This window comes from Cydia splendana, unplaced genomic scaffold (genome assembly GCF_910591565.1).
Source record: "Cydia splendana unplaced genomic scaffold, ilCydSple1.2 scaffold_45_ctg1, whole genome shotgun sequence".
In the NCBI taxonomy this organism is placed as follows: domain Eukaryota; kingdom Metazoa; phylum Arthropoda; class Insecta; order Lepidoptera; family Tortricidae; genus Cydia; species Cydia splendana.
The window spans coordinates 1075580-1095710 of record NW_026946888.1 but is presented as its reverse complement, the minus strand read 5'-3'; the positions used below and the strand labels follow the sequence as shown (position 1 = coordinate 1095710).

Here is a 20131-nt window from a genome sequence, read left to right as displayed (position 1 = left end):
ACGAGGTTGGCTAACGAGTACGTCCGACTTCTAGCGCGGTCCGATCAAGCCTCCCCACCAGCGGCGGAGCCTCGCTGCTCCAGTCCTCCCGCCTCAACGTCAAGTTGGTCAACCTGTTTGACCAGTCCACCAACATAACGACAAAAATGCCAACCTTCGTGCCTACCTTCACCCAAGAGAACCCTCTTGACGTTCCAAAGCCTTCTACCTGTCATCTTAGTTCAACAACACGCCAATAGATGGCGTTACTCTCTACGTTATCGATTTCGTTACAACTTCCAAACAGCAAACATCGCTAGTAGCCAAACATTGCTAATCAATTGTATACAGGCGTCTAAAATAATGAACTGTAACGCTGCAATACGTCCTTCTGGAGTCACGCCCCGACATACAAATTAGAATGCATTACAGATCCAATAACCGTTACATGACTCCATGCCATAATATATAAATTATAATATATAGTGGTTTTATGGCATGGGGTCATGTAATGGGACGGTTATTGGATCTGTAATGCATTTTAATTTGTATATAATACTAATATAATTTAATATTTCTTACTAAATTAATATTGGCATAAAATAATTATGATCACAATCGTTTTAAAACCAATAATTATGAAGCAATTGCATAAATAGAAACAAAACTTATCATTAAAATGTAAAAACTTAAAATGGTATCAAAGCGAATAAAAAAGCTACTTAATCCAATTCACCACAATGTACAATATACCAAAAAAATAACAAAAGCCACTTAGTTAGATTTATAAAAGTATACAGAGTAAATTGGCACACAATAACAATATTACATGTATAACTAGAATCTATGTATCTAGGTCCTAGATGTATAGCAAAAAGTAATTTACTTTGTAACTCGTGTAACTGTGCATAACTTGGCTTTGAAACATCGTGTAACCTTAAAATAGGCATTCGGCCTTCGGCTCGTTTCATAAAATTATGCACAGTTGCATATACCTACACAACGACATAAATGACAAGGTCTATCACATCTCAAATAACAGGGTGAAGGAGAAAATAAACAACAAAATATTGAGAATTTAAAAAAATATGTATTTTACTCTCGTGGCATTACAAAAATTTGGGTTTGATATTTAAACGTATTACATGTATGTATATACGCATAATCATGATAATAATAATTTGGCTTCAATTATTAATCTCTTCTAATTAAGACGAAACACTACAAACATATGTACAATGTACGTAACATAACACTCAAGAACAAAAAATTGGGCTATTCATATCAATAATGGGTTTGTATACAGGGAGACTACAGCGCGTGAGCCTAGTACTGGTACTAGAGTGTATGCTCGACTGAACCAGGTTCCCCATACAAACGTAGTTTGGTCCTCATTTGAAAACGGCAACTTTGTAAACACAATGGGATCTGCCACATCTAGGTTGTAAATTAGCTTCTGTTGCTTGAAATTATAATAAAAAAAAATAGAGCAATTTTTTGAGTTTAAGGTCTTTTATGAAAAACTTTATGCTTACTTTATTCTATTTTTTCTCTTATAATTTCTAGCTAGAAGTATATTCCGACCTAGACCGTTTAAAAAGAGAACCAAACTATGTTTGTATGGGGAACCGGGTTCAGTTGAGCCTACTGCGGACTGGTACTGAGGATTTTTATATATTGATCTTGTTTTTTCCATAAATAACAAGTTACACTAACGAAAATTCACATGCTGTAGTCTACTCGTAAGCGAACCTAGAACCTATCGTCTAGTACAAGTAATAGATAAAAAAAATAGATTAAAAGTATATGTTATATTAATGAGATGCTAGGTATCTTCTCATGCATTTAAAAACTTAACCTACTGTGGGTGCAAGTACCCTTGACGCAGAAGTATGGTAATATCTAAAAAGGTTGTGGGTGAATTTACATTACAAAAATCTAAGTTTAAAAGTGAGTTTACAATAAGTTTACAATTTACAACCTTCTAAATTAAAACAAAATTAACCTAGTATAATGTTAATACCGCTTCGAACACAAGACGCTAAACACGACCTTTTATTGGGGGCTTAAGCCACAAGGCATCTCTTTGGTAAGTATTCTTTGCGTATATTATGAAAGATGAATATACAGGGTGGATTTAAAATTACTGTCTTGTGTGAGACTTGAACTCACGGCCTCTGGATCGATACTCCAGCGCTCTGCCATCTGAGCCACCAAGACCTCATCCATAGCCAGCAAATCTTTCCACCATATTACGGGTCAAGGGGACCCTAGCGACATCTACCTTAAGAGTGTTACACTTCTTAAACGGCTACCCGAGCTCCAAGTTACATTGGAAATTCACCAGTTACGATGTGCTACCCATACTAATTTTCATTTTTAACAAGCAGAAACGTAACTTGGAACTCCGGTAGCCGTTTAACGCCCACTTGCACCATTCCACTAGCCCGGGGTTAATCGGTTAAACTGTTAACCCACTGTCAAATTGCATTCGTAACCATAGTAACTCCAGGTTTAACCGGTTAACCCCCGGTTAGTGAATGGTGCAAGTAGCCCTAAGAAGTGTAACACTCTTAAGGTAGATGTCGCTAGGGTCCCCTTGACCCGTAATATAGTGGAAAGATTTGCTGGCTATGGATGAGGTCTTGGTGGCTCAGATGGCAGCGCGATGGAGTATCGATCCAGAGGCCGTGAGTTCAAGTCTCACCCAAGACAATAATTTTTCCACTTATCAAAAAAAATTCGATGTCATGGGTGTACGAGTTGACGTTAAAGATATGTTTACACTTTTGCACCTTATTACAAAGGATTAAGGAGGAGCTAATCTTTGACGTCGACTGTACATGAATAAAATTACATTCTTCTATCACCTTATTTGTTGTGTATTGTATTATTTGTTGATCATGTGGGTAATGTGTATATTTGTTTATAATCAGGATCCAGTACTGATATTTCACCAGAAGAGGCCGAAGAACATAAGTTGTGGTTGAAATTTAACAAAGAACCATGGGTAGACATTTTGGATAAATGGAACCAGACCAGGCCCCAATTTTACACCGGTGACAGGTGCGACAATTGTAAAACATCACTGTTGCTGACGTCACAGGCATACAATTACATGGGCTACGGTTACCGCTTACCATCGGGCGGGCCGTATTCCTGTTTGCCACCATCATTGTATTATTTAAAAAAACTTTATTATATCGAAAAAAAAAACAGATATTTCTCTTGCAAAGTTTCTGACAATCGTCAGAGATTTAGAATTGTCGGTAATTCTTGACAGGAAATGAGTTATACGAGTATGTCGGAATTTCGTGACAATGTCGTGTTTCTTGTGACAATTGTCATAAACTTAGCAAGAGAAATATCTGTTTTTTTTTCCGATATAATGAAGTTTTTTTTCATAATACAATGATGGTGGCAAACAGGAATACGGCCCGCCCGATGGTAAGCGGTAACCGTAGCCCATGGATGCCTGTGACGTCAGCAACAGTGATGTTTTACAACTGTCGCACCTGTCACTGATGTGAAATTGGGGCCTGAAAATACAGAGCGGCATTTATCGCTGAAGAAAAAAATACAATACAGGATATTCTTACAGAATGGCCTAGCCTTAAGGCGAGTCTAGGATATAAATTGGTATGCTTTTTGTATTATACTTGGATTCATCGGTATTCAGAATATGACCATTTCAGTTTTTTTTTAAGTATATATTACCTCCTATTCATAAACAAACCCTAGTGACTATAATAACATCTATAAAACAGATGATCATTTGGCTTTACATGCGTAATGTGACTTTCAGATTGAACCAGATTTTGACGCTATGCATCCGCATTGCGAACTTAATTTGTTTAAAAAATGGCCATTATTTATGGAAAAAGCAAGACCAATACTGAAAAATCTTAAATCAGCGGACATAAATTTACTGGATAAAACCTTCAGGAACGTAGGTTATGTATGTTGTCTCTAAGTTGGGCTATTTCTTGACTTGGCGGAGCGGAATCGGTATGCAATATTTTGTACTTCACAGTGGGTTAAACTGTTAACCCACTGTCAAATTGCACTGGTAACCATAGTAACTCCAGGTTTAACCGGTTAACCCCGGGTTAGTGAATGGTACAAGTAGCCCTAAAAAGTGTAACACTCTTAAGGTAGATGTCGCTAGGGTCCCCTTGACCCGTTATATGATGGAAAGATTTGCTGGCTATGGATGAGGTCTTGGTGGCTCAGATGGCAGCGCGATGGAGTATCGATCCAGAGGCCGTGAGTTCAAGTCTCACCCAAGACAATAATTTTTCCACTTATCAAAAAAAAGTTTGTCAAAAATGACCTTTTTATTTATTTAGAGCAGCGGTCAGCAACCTGCGGCCCGCGGGCCGCATGCGGCCCACGAACCTCTCACTTGCGGCCCGCGAGCCCCCCTGGCTATATTCTGTATGTAGTATTGTCAAACGACAATGTCTGACAATGTCACACATATTAACAAAGTGCGGCCCGCGTCAACTTCGTTAACTACAGAGTAGTACTTTTCCCAGAGTGTGTCACAAAATTTTACTTTTACTTTGCTACGTACTACTAATAATAATAATAATCTACTGTACTTCTACCAACAAAAAAAAGTAAAAACCTTGCATTCCGAGGGAAACAGCATTACTATTTGATCGGACAATACATCAAAGTCTTGACTGGTCATTTTATTGTAACGTTTAATGTAATATTCTACTACGGTTCGAACTAGTTGGTTCCTTAATGCATTATCTAGGGGCTTGTTTGCAGATGCAGATGCAAGACACAGTTCACCACAATTAGTTGTTGTTAGGATTTGTTTCAAACCAATTTGTACCTAATATTGAAATAAAAAAAAAGATTAAAAAGGAAGAAGAGATAAACATATAGTAGACTTAAATTAAAAAACCCTAGCGAGCTTTTTCCATAAATAACAAGTTATACTAACGAAAATTCACATGCTGTAGTCTACTCGTAAGCGAACCTATAACCTATCTTCTAGTACAAGTAATAGATAAAAAAAATAGATTAAAAGTATATGTTATATTAATGAGATGCTAGGTATCTTCTCATGCATTTAAAAACTTAACCTACCGTGGGTGCAAGTGCCCTTGACGCAGAAGTATCTAAAAAGGATGTGGGTGAATTTAGATTACAAAAATCTAAGTTTAAAAGTGAGTTTACAATAAGTTTACAATTTACAACCTTCTAAATTAAAACAAAATGAACCTGGTATAATGTTAATACCGCTTCGAACACAAGACGCTAAACACGACCTTTTATTGGGGGCTTAAGCCACAAGGCATCTCTTTGGTAAGTATTCTTTGCGTATATTATGAAAGATGAATATACAGGGTGGATTTAAAATTACTGTCTTGGGTGAGACTTGAACTCACGGCCTCTGGATCGATACTCCAGCGCTCTGCCATCTGAGCCACCAAGACCTCATCCATAGCCAGCAAATCTTTCCACCATATTACGGGTCAAGGGGACCCTAGCGACATCTACCTTTACAGTGTTACACTTCTTAAACGGCTACCCGAGCTCCAACTTACATGGGAAATTCACCAGTTACGATGTGCTACCCATACTAATTTTCAATTTTAACAAGCAGAAACGTAACTTGGAACTCCAGTAGCCGTTTAACGCCCACTTGCACCATTCCACTAGCCCGGGGTTAATTGGTTAAACTGTTAACCCACTGGCAAATTGCACTGGTAACCATCGTAACTCCAGGTTTAACCGGTTAGCCCGGGTTAGTGAATGGTGCAAGTAGCCCTCATACACCATATTAGTCTCAAAGGTCCTACTTGCTTTATGACATGCGGATAATGCACCATAAAATGGTGAAGAAAAAAATACAATACAGGATATTCTTATAGAATGGCCTAGCCTTAAGGCGAGTCTAGGATATAAATTGGTATGCTTTTTGTATTATACTTGGATTCATCGGTATTCAGAATATGACCATTTCAGTTTTTTTTTAAGTATATATTACCTCCTATTCATAAACAAACCCTAGTGACTATAATAACATCTATAAAACAGATGATCATTTGGCTTTACGTGCGTAATGTGACTTTCAGATTGAACCAGATTTTGACGCTATGCATCCGCATTGCGAACTTAATTTGTTTAAAAAATGGCCATTATTTATGGAAAAAGCAAGACCAATACTGAAAAATCTTAAATCAGCGGACATAAATTTACTGGATGAAAACCTTCAGGAAGGTAGGTTATGTATGTTGAATTTTAATTTTACTTAGTTTGAGAATGTACAAATTTTGGATTAAACTTGTCATGCCCGAGATAGAGAATAGTAAAAATGATTATGTGTTTCATTCGTTTCATGTTGGAGGGGTTTGGACGTTTAACTCACCACGCTCGTCCAGTGCGTGTTGGTGAGTAGACAGTAAGCCTGCTAACTCGGCTCGTGGGCGCCACCGTTGACATACTAGATGTTCATCCGCTGCCACCCTAAACTGATACCCTGTCTTAGCACCAGTAGACCAAACTAGGCCGCACTAATATTAAATGCGCCCTGATTTGGTAGAATACACTTAAAAGTGCACGACAGTTTAACGTCATATCGAGGACGTTACCCGGGATACGTGGAAAGGGAGGAGGGAGGCCTTTGCCCAGCAGTGGGACACTCTAGGCTCATATAAATAAAATTATGTGTGTCTTTTGGGGTTTACAAAACAAGAAATGTAATTCTACGAAACTCAACTTAAGGAAGTCCTACCATATTTATCTAAGTAAGTAACTAACTTTCAGATAATGACATAACTTTAAAACTTATGGAAAAAATTCAGGATCCCGAGCTGAAAGAGCTGATCCCAAATATCAAGGAGAGAATATTATTCAAGACTGGGCTCGAGAAATGACATCAAATAATCTCAACGCGGTGAATATTTCCATTTTTTCTTTCAATTATAAAATTGAAATTTCGCTTGCAGACGTTTCTGCTTAGTACAAAATTAATATAGTGAAGTGTAAATAAATATGAATCCTGAGCGTAGTGAGTGTTTATATTAAAGTCTTCTTCATCTTCTTCAGATAATGGTTTCACGCACAGTTAAGCATGACAAGTTTAATCCAGAATTTGTACATGGTTCTCAAACTAAGAAAAATCGAGTAAAATTAAAACTCAAAAAAGGACCCTGCATTATAAAAACCAGAAATCAAATAGGTACCCACAATACATTGATCACTCTTAATAAATAAAAAGGTCATTTTTGACAAACTTTTTTTTGATAAGTGGAAAAATTATTCTCTTGTGTGAGACTTGAACTCACGGCCTCTGGATCGATACTCCAGCGCGCTGCCATCTGAGCCACCAAGGCCTCATCCATAGCCAGCAAATCTTTTCACCATATTACGGGTCAAGAGGACCCTAGCGAGCTTTTTCCATAAATAATAAGTTACACTAACGAAAATTCACACGCTGTAGTCTACTCGTAAGCGAACCTATAACCTATCTTCTAGTACAAGTAATAGATAAAAAAATGGATTAAAAGTATATGTTATATTAATGAGATGCTAGGTATCTTCTCATGCATTTAAAAACTTAACCTACTGTGGGTGCAAGTGCCCTTGACGCAGAAGTATCTAAAAAGGTTGTGGGTGAATTTACATTACAAAAATCTAAGTTTAAAAGTGAGTTTACAATAAGTTTACAATTTACAACCTTCTAAATTAAAACAAAATGAACCTGGTATAATGTTAATACCGCTTTGAACACAAGACGCTAAACACGACCTTTTATTGGGGGCTTAAGCCACAAGGCATCTCTTTGGTAAGTATTCTTTGCGTATATTATGAAAGATGAATATACAGGGTGGATTTAAAATTACTGTCTTGGGTGAGACTTGAACTCACGGCCTCTGGATCGATACTCCAGCGCTCTGCCATCTGAGCCACCAAGACCTCATCCATAGCCAGCAAATCTTTCCACCATATTACGGGTCAAGGGGACCCTAGCGACATCTACCTTTACAGTGTTACACTTCTTAAACGGCTACCCGAGCTCCAAGTTACATTGGAAATTCACCAGTTACGATGCTACCCATACTAATTTTCATTTTTAACAAGCAGAAACGTAACTTGGAACTCCGGTAGCCGTTTAACGCCCACTTGCACCATTCCACTAGCCCGGGGTTAATTGGTTAAACTGTTAACCCACTGGCAAATTGCACTGGTAACCATCGTAACTCCAGGTTTAACCGGTTAGCCCCGGGTTAGTGAATGGTGCAAGTAGCCCTAAGAAGTGTAACACTCTTAAGGTAGAGATGTCGCTAGGGTCCCCTTGACCCGTAATATGGTGAAAAGATTTGCTGGCTATGGATGAGGTCTTGGTGGCTCAGGTGGCAGAGCGCTGGAGTATCGATCCAGAGGCCGTGAGTTCAAGTCTCACCCAAGACAGTAATTTTTCCACTTTTAAATTTATTCTAAGCTTAAAAATCTCCAATTATTAAACAATGTTCAGACTGTGACATCATGTATCTAAATATATTTGATTCTGCAGTAAGAGTCTCCATTAGAGATAATATGACAAAAAGTTGGTGCGTAAATAAGATCTTGTGGCATAATTAGTCTATATAAACCAGTTTCTCTTTGATGCAGCTGGTGTGCTTGCAAGTGGTAATTGAATCCTATACAATCAATTTGTTCTGTTAGAAAATAGATGTTATTACTTGATGACGAAACACAAATAAATTTTATCTTAAAAAAATTGTAACATGTCCGATTAGAAATTACTAGAATCATTCCTGGTACGTATTTTATACCGTTATAATAAACCCAATTAAGACTATTTGCTAAATTTACATCGTCAGAAATAATAACATCTTTAAGATAATCATGAATATTCAGTGGTTCAGATATCCTAGTACCTAACTCTATTCTTGTTTCACATCCTTTTCCAGTGTAAAGTCTGTGAGCAAGAGTCAATTGTTCTTTTATTAATAAAGTCAATGGCAAGTTTTTCCTAGACGTTATAAGAGATGCCGTTCTTTTCAATTGTTTGTGTTTGGCTTCGAATCGCATACACCATATTAGTCTCAAAGGTCCTACTTGCTTTATGACATGCGGATAATGCACCATAAAATGGTGCTTCGGTTTTAAGGTGTCGTGAAACAGTTTGACATAACTTTCGTGATGTTCGCTTATTAAGGCTTCTAAATACAACAGTGTGCTATTATCGATATCCCTACAAAGTAAAATATCAATAATTTCTAGCAGTGTAAGAAAAAACTGCCATACTTCGTCATCTTCAGGTATTAAGTCTCCCACCAATAAAGGAAATATGTGTACAAATAACATCATTTCAGATGCAGACATGTTAAATTTGCTTTTCATTAAATGTTCATGTTTTATTATTCCACATCTATCATTTAGCTCACCAGATCCGTAGTCAAATAATTGTAACCTATTATTCAAGTTATTTAAAGTGAACAATGTGATGCTTTCTGTAAAATACACAATAATATGAATCAGATCATAATGGCAAACACCTTCAAATATATCATGCATAATGTCAACACAAAAATTATCAACAACATGAAAAGTGCTAATATCATTAAATACACATCGTTCACTTATTCCTGTCGTTGTTACATTGTTAATTTCGACATCAGTGTTATAATTGTGTCGATTGCGCATTAAACCGTCATCTTGCTTGCACTGTTTCCCCATTATATTTTTATGAGCCTTACATATTCTACAATAATAGTTACTAGAAAACGATTTAGCAAATCCAAGAACGGTGTTTAGTCCCAAATTGTCACCAATGATCATCCCTAGTATAAAATATACTTTAGAAACACCTTCACTAATTTCTAAATCTATGCCATTTTGTTCTAAACTCTTCAACTCCTTTATGAGTTCGTAATAAATTGAAGCATTGCCATGACTTTTGCTAGATGATTTATGCAACATTGCAACAAATATATTTTCTAATAGTGAAGCATGATCCGCTGACAACGTTGGAAATGTGTAATAGGTAGCAGCGATAGAATGGATTCCAGCATGACTACCCAGGGGGTTATTGCATTCGAAATCATCAAAATACAGAAAATATGGAATGTATAAGCTATTTTCATCCATTTTTCCGACCAATTTTTGCTTCCAGATATTACCTTGGGTAAAATTTGATATAGATTGAACATCAGGAATACTAGTGCTACATTTTAAAAAGTTGGGTAGTTCAAATATTTGTTTTAAAACTGCTCTCAAAGGTACTATCGCTCCAGTTTCCAACATAGGTGTTAGCATTACCGTAGAATTTCCTGTATTTACAGTCACATTTTCATTAATTGTAAATTTTTTTGGGGGTGTGTAAATATTACGGTCAGAAAAATATTTAATTACTTTACTTTCAGTATCCAAACCGTCGAAAGAATTGGAAATTGCTTCAACTATGTTTTTATTCGGTGTATCGTCATTAGGTGAGAGTTCAGACAACATAGTTCCAATAACACCAGTTACTAGTTCTGAAACATCGTCAATTATTTTCATAGCGCATTTACGATTTAAATAAGGATTGCTATACAACGATAATGCAAATGCTGCAGTAGACTTCCGTACATTTTCATTTTTCTTACTGAAACTTTCAGATGTGGGTTGCAGATTACTGCAGCATGCATTAACATTACATGTATCCTGAGTATTATCTGTTATGTCTAAATTATTGTAATTTTCGATCATGTTATCAGTGTTAAAATTAAGCGAAGGGGCTAATTCTGAATATATATTCCGGTCCGAGACATTATGACTAACTATATGACGACGAAAGGAACGCAAACTTTGAAATGCTCTGAAACAATTCGATTGTGCACATCGATATATCGAGTTATGACCGAGATTGTGACTAGTTTTGTAATGATGAATAAGATCTTGATGGTTTGCTGTTTCGATCGAACACATGAAGCAAATAAACATTGTTACTAGACTATTATCCCTATAGTCACAAAAATTCTTAAGTCCTTGAAAGATGCTCAATTAGTCAGTCAGATCTGATATAAAGCAATAGACGGAAGAAATTTTCTTGTCATTTTTGTTGTGCAAGTTATAAAAATATTTTTGGATAAATGACCATATACTTAAACATTCTAGCGGGTATTGAACGTTGGTTACGTGAATTACTTTGAAACACACGTCGACAGCTTTTAGCAGTTGATCTACCTTGTAGAGAACTGACTCAACCGCTACGTAAAAATCCTTCAAGTCCTTGCTCGTTGGTCCGACGGCAATCACCAGCGGTTGGAAGGTGGTTCCTCTGGATAGATGCATTTTCTGGTATTGCTCCAGTTTATTTTTGATTTCACTCTGGTTCTGTAACAAACACAAATACTCGTATTATACGGGGTGTTTGGTGCACCGTTTGCTATAATAGCGGATAGGTGTGGTCGACATTTGCTACCTCCCGCATGAAAGTTCTTGGGCCAAGTTTTTTTTTAAAGTTTCTTTTAATAATGAATTAAAAAAAACTGTAAATGGTAGCACCGACGGTAATGTAGCAAGCGTTAGGGACACCTTTGCACCAGGAGTGACACGGTGCGGGTTATTCGACTAATTAAGCAATAATAAAGACTAAAAATAAATAATAAAGACTAGACGCCGCCGGTAGTTTAAAATTCGCGCCGAAACATAACCCGCAAGGGAGTACAAATTTAAAATCAATGGACATAAAGCGCGTGCGACGTGTGTAGCGCGGCGGGTAACGGGTGGCGGGCGGCAGGCGACTGGTATTGGAAAACACAATATGAAGTTCCTTACTTCGGTACCTATATACTTTTTTTAAGCACATATCTCGTTAATTTTTACTTTATGGACTACAAACTTTAAAAAATTCAAACAAAACTCAAATCTCGTATAATAAAGTAGATACTCTGTCTATCTCAAAAGCTTACGCTTCGTACATACCAGATTTCATCAAAAACAGTTCAGTAGTTCAAACGTGAAAAAGTAACAGATACAAACGGACAAAGCTACTTTCGCATTTTGCCATGCCCACAGAATTATACTCAGGTCCTGGACTAATATATCCTAGTATACTGGATAACTTGACTTAATACATGTACTCACCGTAACGTGTAAAATAAATGAATTCTGCGACTCCACAATGCTGGGTTTGTAAAATCTTTTTTTTCCATTTTCTTTGATTGGCACTTTAACGGTAGGCGACATCTTGCACGACATTAATTTGAAGAAAATGTAGTTCGTGGCATCTAAAAGAAGCAAAGTATAATCATTGGCATTCATTTACATTTATGTTTTGGATGGGATCAACGATTAACCAAACCGTCATCATGATGATAATGATGATGATCACATTAAAGGCTTCGTCAGACTACCGCGTTTTGTTAGCGGGGCGCAAGCGGAGCGCGATGAGCGCAGCGCGCGTCGCGCCCGCGTCAGGGCTATAACCGCGAAAATCGAAGTTCGCAAATTGCGGGCATTTTTCTCTGTCACTCTTATTACGCCTTCATTGGAGTAAATAAAAGAGAAAGATCCCCGCAATTTGCGAATTTCGGTTTTCGCGGTAGCCGCTCAGGCTCGCGGCATCGCTCTCTCAAGGGGCAGTTATATATTATGGTTGTCTCTTTCTGCCCGGGCGCGGCGCTGCGTCTACGAGCGGATCGCGCTCCGCTTCCGCCCAGCTAACAAAATGCGGCAGTCTGACGGAGCCTTTAAACGAGTACTGCCTGACTGGCGCGGGATCTGCAGGAGCGTGGCGGTACGTACTGCATTCCGTACCGCCACGCTTCTATGCATAATATTACTACTGCGCAAATGTAATACTGATATCTGGGCACATCAGTAAGGTCACGTCGAAGTACAAAATATTGCATACCGATTCCGCCCCGCCAAGTCAAGAAATAGCCCAACTTAGAGACACAACATACATAACCTACCTTCCTGAAGGTTTTCATCCAGTAAATTTATGTCCGGTGATTTAAGATTTTTCAGTATTGGTCTTGCTTTTTCCATAAATGATGGCCATTTTTTAAACAAATTAAGTTCGCAATGCGGATGCATAGCGTCAAAATCTGCTTCAATCTGAAAGTCACATTATACGCATGTAAAGCCAAATAGAGTCGGTGATCATCTGTTTTATAGATATTATTATAGTAACTTAGGGTTTGTTTATAAATAGGAGGTAATAGGTACCGGGTGTGGCCTGTAACACGAGCAAATAATTAAAACCTAGATTGTACTCCTCAAACGGTGACATTTTGCTCAACAACTTTTAAAAATTATGAAGTATTTAGACTCCCTATTTTTCATACAAAATAAATATTATCTTCAATGGACGCCATCGCCACGCCATATCATTGTGATTGACGTTGCTTGTCACACCTTAAACATAACAAAATTCGCATTACATTGCGTCTTAGAATAAACTTTAAAGTCTATTATAGTCTACAAGTTATTTTTAAAAGTTGCTGAACAAATGTTGGTCAGTATGAGGAGTACAGCCTACAGTTTAATTTTTTACTCATGTTACAGGCCACACCTGGTATATACTTAAAAAAAAACTGAAATGGTCATATTCTGAATACCGATGAATCCAAATATAATACAAAAAGCATACCAATTTATATCCTAGACTCGCCTTAAGGCTAGGCCATTCTGTAAGAATATCCTGTATTGTATTTTTTTCTTCAGCGATAAATGCCGCTCTGTATTTTCTGGTCTGGTTCCATTTATCCAAAATGTCTACCCATGGTTCTTTGTTAAATTTCAACCATAACTTGTGTTCTTCGGCCTCTTCTGATGAAATATCAGTACTGGATCCTGATTATAAACAAATATACACATTACCCACATGATCAACAAATAATACAATACACAACAAATAAGGTGATAGAAGAATGTAATTTTAGTTATGTACAGTCGACGTCAAAGATACAGTTTACCTCCTCCTTAATCCTTTGTAATAAGGTGCAAAAGTGTAAACATATCTTTAATGTCGACTCGTATGCCCATGACATCGAACCTCTATGAATACACACGTCACGCCTACCTGGAATGGTATCTTCGTTATTATCGGAACTGGTGCCACTGGTGGGTAGTCGTGTGTTACTACTCCACTTTTCCTTAATACTCTTAGCTGATTACGGTAGCGAGTAGGTAGTTTCGCTTGTGCGGGAATATAAGTTTTTTCTCCAACTTTCCGACTGGGGATGTAATATGTCTCCTGTAATTTTAACAGTTTACGTTACGTCGATTGTTACAATGTCTAAATTAAATAAGTATATATACTGGGCCAAGCAAATCTTGTCAGTAGCAAACGGCGGCAAATTTGAAAAGTCGCGGGTTAGCAACACTGATAAGAGATTCACTTTTTAGAGATAAGACCGCCTGTTGTTACCTAGGTAGTTTTTGGTGCAACAAATAAAGCTTGCTCTGCAGGTATGTGGTGCTGTGTTCCTGGTGGTGAGTACGGTCGCCAGAGGTCCAGAGAATGCGTTGTGTTAAGAGTGAGGGACCTGTATTTGTCTCTAGCTCTCAACACAGAATCCTCAAATCAATAAAAGCAGGCAGAGCGCTCGTGATTCTTCTGGAGTCGCAAGAGTCCAAAGGCTACGGTTTCTGCTAACCATAAGGCAGGCCGTATGCTTTTCTTTGCCACTAGGGTTGCCAACCGTACTATATTATATAGTATTGTACTATATTTTGGCTCTCTGTACTATATACTTTTGGAAAAATATATAATACGCTAAAAAACTATATTTCCGATTAAACGTATATTACACTCATGTTTAGTATTTTATCTAAAAGTACTATATTTTTGATGCCTTATTCTGGAAAATACTATATTCCACCAAAAAAAAGTTGGCAACCCTATTTGCCACCGTAGTACTAAAAAAAATGATTACTACTATTACGACTACAACTACTACTACTCCTAATACGACAACGACGACTTCTACTACTACTACTTCATTCAAAGATTTTCTAAAACTCGCTTGCCTCGCCCGGGACTCGAACCGACTAAAATATCCAAAAAATAAATACTCGCAATTTTATTCTACTAATCGATACAGTTAATGTTAATGATAACATTTCTCTAAGATATATTAGGTCTTACACTCGTCTGTCATACAAAATATCCATAAAATCTAATATTTAGTACTCAAGATTTTTTTAGACAAGCCAAATTGAAGAAAACAAGAAAAATCTTTGAATGCAGTTTTGTTTCTTTATAATAATAAACGAATGTCTCCTTTAAGTAAAATGAGCCAGCTTAAGAATTTAAGGTAGTTTCCCTCCAGGGCCCGACTTATCTTTCCACACTGTATATAATATACAGGGTGTCCCTAGCCATTGGACAAAGCCGAAATGTACATATGCATTAGGGCAGTGGTTCCTAACCTTTTCAGTCCGGTCACCCCTATGATGATGATGTCCTCCCAGACGTATCCGTCGACGGCGACACCCGGACAAATCACCCCTATGACTAACTAGGGAACCTGATTTTACCCCTCCTCCCAATGGTAATATAAAATAAATCGTGTACGTTCGTTGTATTGTTATATGTATTAGGTTAGCTTATTACCCCCGCAAAATACCAGGTTTACCCCCAGGGGGGTAAATACCCCCAGGTTAGGAACCACTGCATTAGGGTATTTAGAACCAGTATACAAAGTATCATAACAATCGGTGTAGCGGTAACGAAAAAATTTACAAATTACGATTTTGTTACTTTGGAGCAACCTGTATGTGTTGTAATAAATAGTATGAAACCTTCTTCGACCGTTTTGATTATCTTTTTTATTTATGACATCAATAAGATTCTGGCTTATAACAACTTTTAATAACTTTTGTTTGATAATTTATTTTTTTATCTTTTGTTCTAATTAAAAAAATATTACCGTTAGAGCATTTCTGAGAAGTAACCCTACGTGGGATTTCAGGGTTTGTCCAATGGCTAAGGTCACCCTGTATAAATATTTATAAATACTTTAATACACAGAAAACACCCATGACTCAGGAACAAATATCTGTGCTCATCACACGAATAAATGCCCTTACCAGGATTTGAACCTGGGGCCATGCATCGGCTTCATAGGCAGGGTCACTACCCACTATTATGAAAAAAAAATCTCGTTGCAAACCTAAAAACTAACTCTAACTGTTAGAGTTACACGAATGGCCTGATATTTTTGTTGAGAATTTTGGGTAAAAAAATATATGCTTAGTCTACTGTGTAACTGTCTAAATGTTGATATTTGACTTGACTTACCTACTTTGTACCATAAAATAAAATCAATGTCTATTATGTAAAAGCATGCCATACGATTAAATAAATAAAAATACATTTTGGGGGTATGCGTTATTAATTTCTCAAAATCGCAATATAAGGGACACCCTAATACCAGTGTCAAAGAAAAATTGGCCTTTCACCTAAAGTTTGCCCTAAATATAAACATTATAGCAAAGAGTTTCAAAGTCTACAGTATACCTATAGCATCAAATCCTCCATAGCCGGTTGATTGTGGTCGACCGGACGTGGTTAAGCGCCCTCTCCATTCCCAGAGTGTGTCACAAAATTTTACTTTTACTTTGCTACGTACTACTAATAATAATAATCTACTGTACTTCTACCAACAAAAAAAAGTAAAAACCTTGCATTCCGAGGGAAACAGCATTACTATTTGATCGGACAATACATCAAAGTCTTGACTGGTCATTTTATTGTAACGTTTGATGTAATATTCTACTACGGTTCGAACTAGTTGGTTCCTTAATGCATTATCTAGGGGCTTGTTTGCAGATGCAGATGCAAGACACAGTTCACCACAATTAGTTGTTGTTAGGATTTGTTTCAAATCAATTTGTACCTAATATTGAAATAAAAAAAAAGATTAAAAAGGAAGAAGAGATAAACATATAGTAGACTTAAATTAAAAAGCATAAAAACTTACAGGAGATTTCTCTACGCAACGGTCGCTTACTCCAGAGGTACTTGAACTTGATGACAAGCTTGGCACCATCAAATCACCATTAATTGAATCTGTATCTTCAGATGCAGTGTCCTGCAAAAACAAATGGGCAAGTACGAGTTAGACCTAATAATATACTGCGCCAGGTACTACACTCTGAGGCATAAGAGTTCTTTTTGTACCTTTTTGGTACGGAACCCTAAGAATAGACGAGTGTACGTTTTCAGCTTCTCTATGACCATTCCCATCCTCAACACAAGTAGCTGGTCATCATGAGACCCTCATTTAAGTAGTGAGTGGTGTCAGGCGTGTCTCACTCCGCGATTTCGTCGCTTTGCTACAGGTAGCTAAAAGTACATCCGTTCGGCCCCAATTTTGGGGTTTGCCATAAGCCGCGCGTGGCGCTGTCGCTACTCGCTACCTAGCGGCCATATCTGTGCTGATCATAACAGACGCGTTATGTTAGAGAGTGATTCTTCTGTACTTAGTACTATTATTTATTCTGTGGTGAGAAAATGATACCAACGACATATGTAACTTCGTATAAGATGAATAAAGTCTAAGAAAAAAACGTGCCTCGGAAATCAAGAAAAAGTCCTTCTCGGATAGATGGCGCACACACCTTTAGCCTATGCTCGGCTAGATGGCGTGACGACACCGTTCCATATTTAACAATTTTAACACATAGATATCAGTGAATGAACATGGGTCAAAATGATATAAAAATAATAAAATCATTTCTCCATATACATAAATCTTTTTGATAATTTTATACATTTTCATTTTGAGTTTTAGTCGGGTGTTGATAGATGGCAGTAAATTTACTGTGACTACAAAATTTACTATGACAGGACCCCTCTATACTATCTATTCTCTTTGATGATACTAAAACGAATAGAAACCAAAATTTGAAATTCTTAGCTTCAATACTGACTAAAATCCTGTCACTAGTTTCAATGAACGCTGAATATCATGGAGATGACTGCTCTTACTTCCACTAAACATAGCTGACAACCGTCTCCGGTAGGTACATTCAATTTAAAAAATCAGACAAATCTGTTCACTCGCTTGGGTGCTATGATGCCACAGCGAGATACACAAAAATACATGACTGTTAAACTTATAAGATCAAAAATCCGAGTAAGGGTGAGCATCCACCAGAGATATGCGAACCTGTGTTTCCATCCATACAAAGTGACACAGTGTGCCAGGTGTCAGTGTCAGATATATGAAAACACAGCTTCTCACATGGTGCCTTATCTGTAACTATGCGGCCTGACATACATACAGTACAGTCGTTAGAAATACATGCACGGACAAAGTGCCCAAAAATATGTCAACACGCCTTAATAAAGTAGTTGTATAAGGTTGCTCAGAGGTTTTTGAACCTTTGGGATCGTACTTATACATATGAACCTGATAATACAAGTATATTTCATTGACTTGGCAACAGGGAACCCCCAATGCGCGAGTCGGACTCGTCCTTAGCAGGTTTTTTTATAACACACAGGCCTCTTTATAGAATGCCTCTATGCAAATCATTTCAACACGGCAAAATAACACTCGAGTAGGTTTACTTTACTTACATGGATTATTTGATGTAGTTTCTCGAGCCCAGTCTTGAATAATATTCTCTCCTTTATATTTGGAATCAACTCTTTCAGCTCGGGATCCTGAATTTTTTCCATAAGTTTAAAACTTATGCCATTATCTGAAAGATAAAACAAGCGAAGCCATTTTAGTTAGGTACTTACTTAGATAAATAGTGTAGGACTTTCTTAAGTTGAGTTTCGTAGAATTAAATTTCCTGTTTTGTAAACCCCAAAAGACGCACAAAATGGCGGCCAAATAGACTAGCGGTTGGCGGTTGGTGTGACAAATCACTTTTTGCATGGCAAATTCTTGTGGACAAAACTCTTATGATTCCGCTATACAAAATTATAATACTATAGGAAAATAAGCTTTATGCAGTGAAGAAACATGATCGTCATGAAGTCATGACATCTCGGGCATGACAAGTTTAATCCAGAATTTGTACATTTGAGACTAAGTAAAATCAAGTAAAATTAAACTCAAAAAAGGACCCTGCATTATAAAAAAGAGAATTGAAATAGGTACCTACAATACATTGATAAATAATAAATAATTAATAAATAATTAGGTAAATACGGTATAATGATGCAATATAGGCAAGACTTACCAGCAAAATTATTGATGGTGCTTTTCGATAAACCCCATTCTTCCAAATACTGGAGTCCTAAACTTAGGCTGTCTTCATCTTCTTCAGATGCCATTTTCACGCACAGTAAAACACTCCTCTTTTACTTTAAAAGATTATTACAGACAAAATACGGACAGTAATACGACAGAACTCGTACCAACGCGGATGCAAAATGGCCGTTGTCGACTTGTCGCTGACTGGCGTCTGCGCGTCTGCGCCAGCGCCGCCAATGTTGCCAGGGTAGCCCCAAATTGCACGACTTCACCCGAAAAAAATCACTTTAGGGTCAGACCAAATGAGCTTTGCAAAATCGTTTAAATATTCGTTGTGTTTTGTGATGAACGGGAAAAACATGGTGAAACCTTACAAAACCGGCGTGCAGGAGTTATTTTCCCGCATGAGGAATAATTTTACACTAGTAAAAAATCAGCACGCAGCGATTCAAGCTCAAAAACGACAATGTTTACAAAATTTGTAGTTGATGACGGGTAAGTGGAATGAAACATCTTAATACTTGCACCATATGTAGATAATATAATATTGGTTTAGTTAGATTAAGGTTTCACAGCAAATTGAACACACCCAATAGGTGTAGGCATACTTATCTTATGAACTTCCTCTAACATTTCGAGAAACTCATTGGTACGAGCTGTGTTTCGAGCTCGAACCCATAATCTCCATGCGTATGCTTACGGCATGGGTACCTACTAGTTAAAGCTTAAATTTATTTTGAATGTATGTTTATTGTTTTAATGGTTTATTTCGTTTTTCCGAAAATCGAAGTTCGCAAATTGCGGGCAATTTCTCTATCAATATAATTACGCCTTAATGGGATTAAAAGAGAAAGATGCCCGCAATTTGCCAACTTCGGCGTTTGCGGTAGGCCCTCTGTACCTATTTACCATTTTTGGTATTATACATAATTTATACATAAATTTATTAAATACATGTTCGCATCACTTTGACTTAT

The 20131-nt window shown here is 37.2% G+C and overlaps 2 long non-coding RNA genes across 2 annotated transcripts in view; both read right to left on the bottom strand.

Moving 5' to 3' along the window:
• Positions 1-9782: 9782 nt before the first annotated feature.
• On the bottom strand, positions 9783-13101 carry LOC134805599 (uncharacterized). Its single transcript, XR_010146326.1, has 3 exons — positions 12906-13101; positions 12076-12218; positions 9783-11322 (listed from the first exon to the last, which is right to left on the bottom strand). It is a non-coding gene; the product is annotated as an uncharacterized LOC134805599 (long non-coding RNA).
• Positions 13102-15939: 2838 nt separating this feature from the next.
• The window catches only part of LOC134805609 (uncharacterized), a 401522-nt gene continuing 397330 nt past the window's right edge, over positions 15940-20131 (bottom strand). Inside the window, exon 2 of the long non-coding RNA XR_010146333.1 lies at positions 15940-16041. This is a non-coding gene — a long non-coding RNA (uncharacterized LOC134805609). The remainder of the gene's footprint in view (positions 16042-20131) is intronic.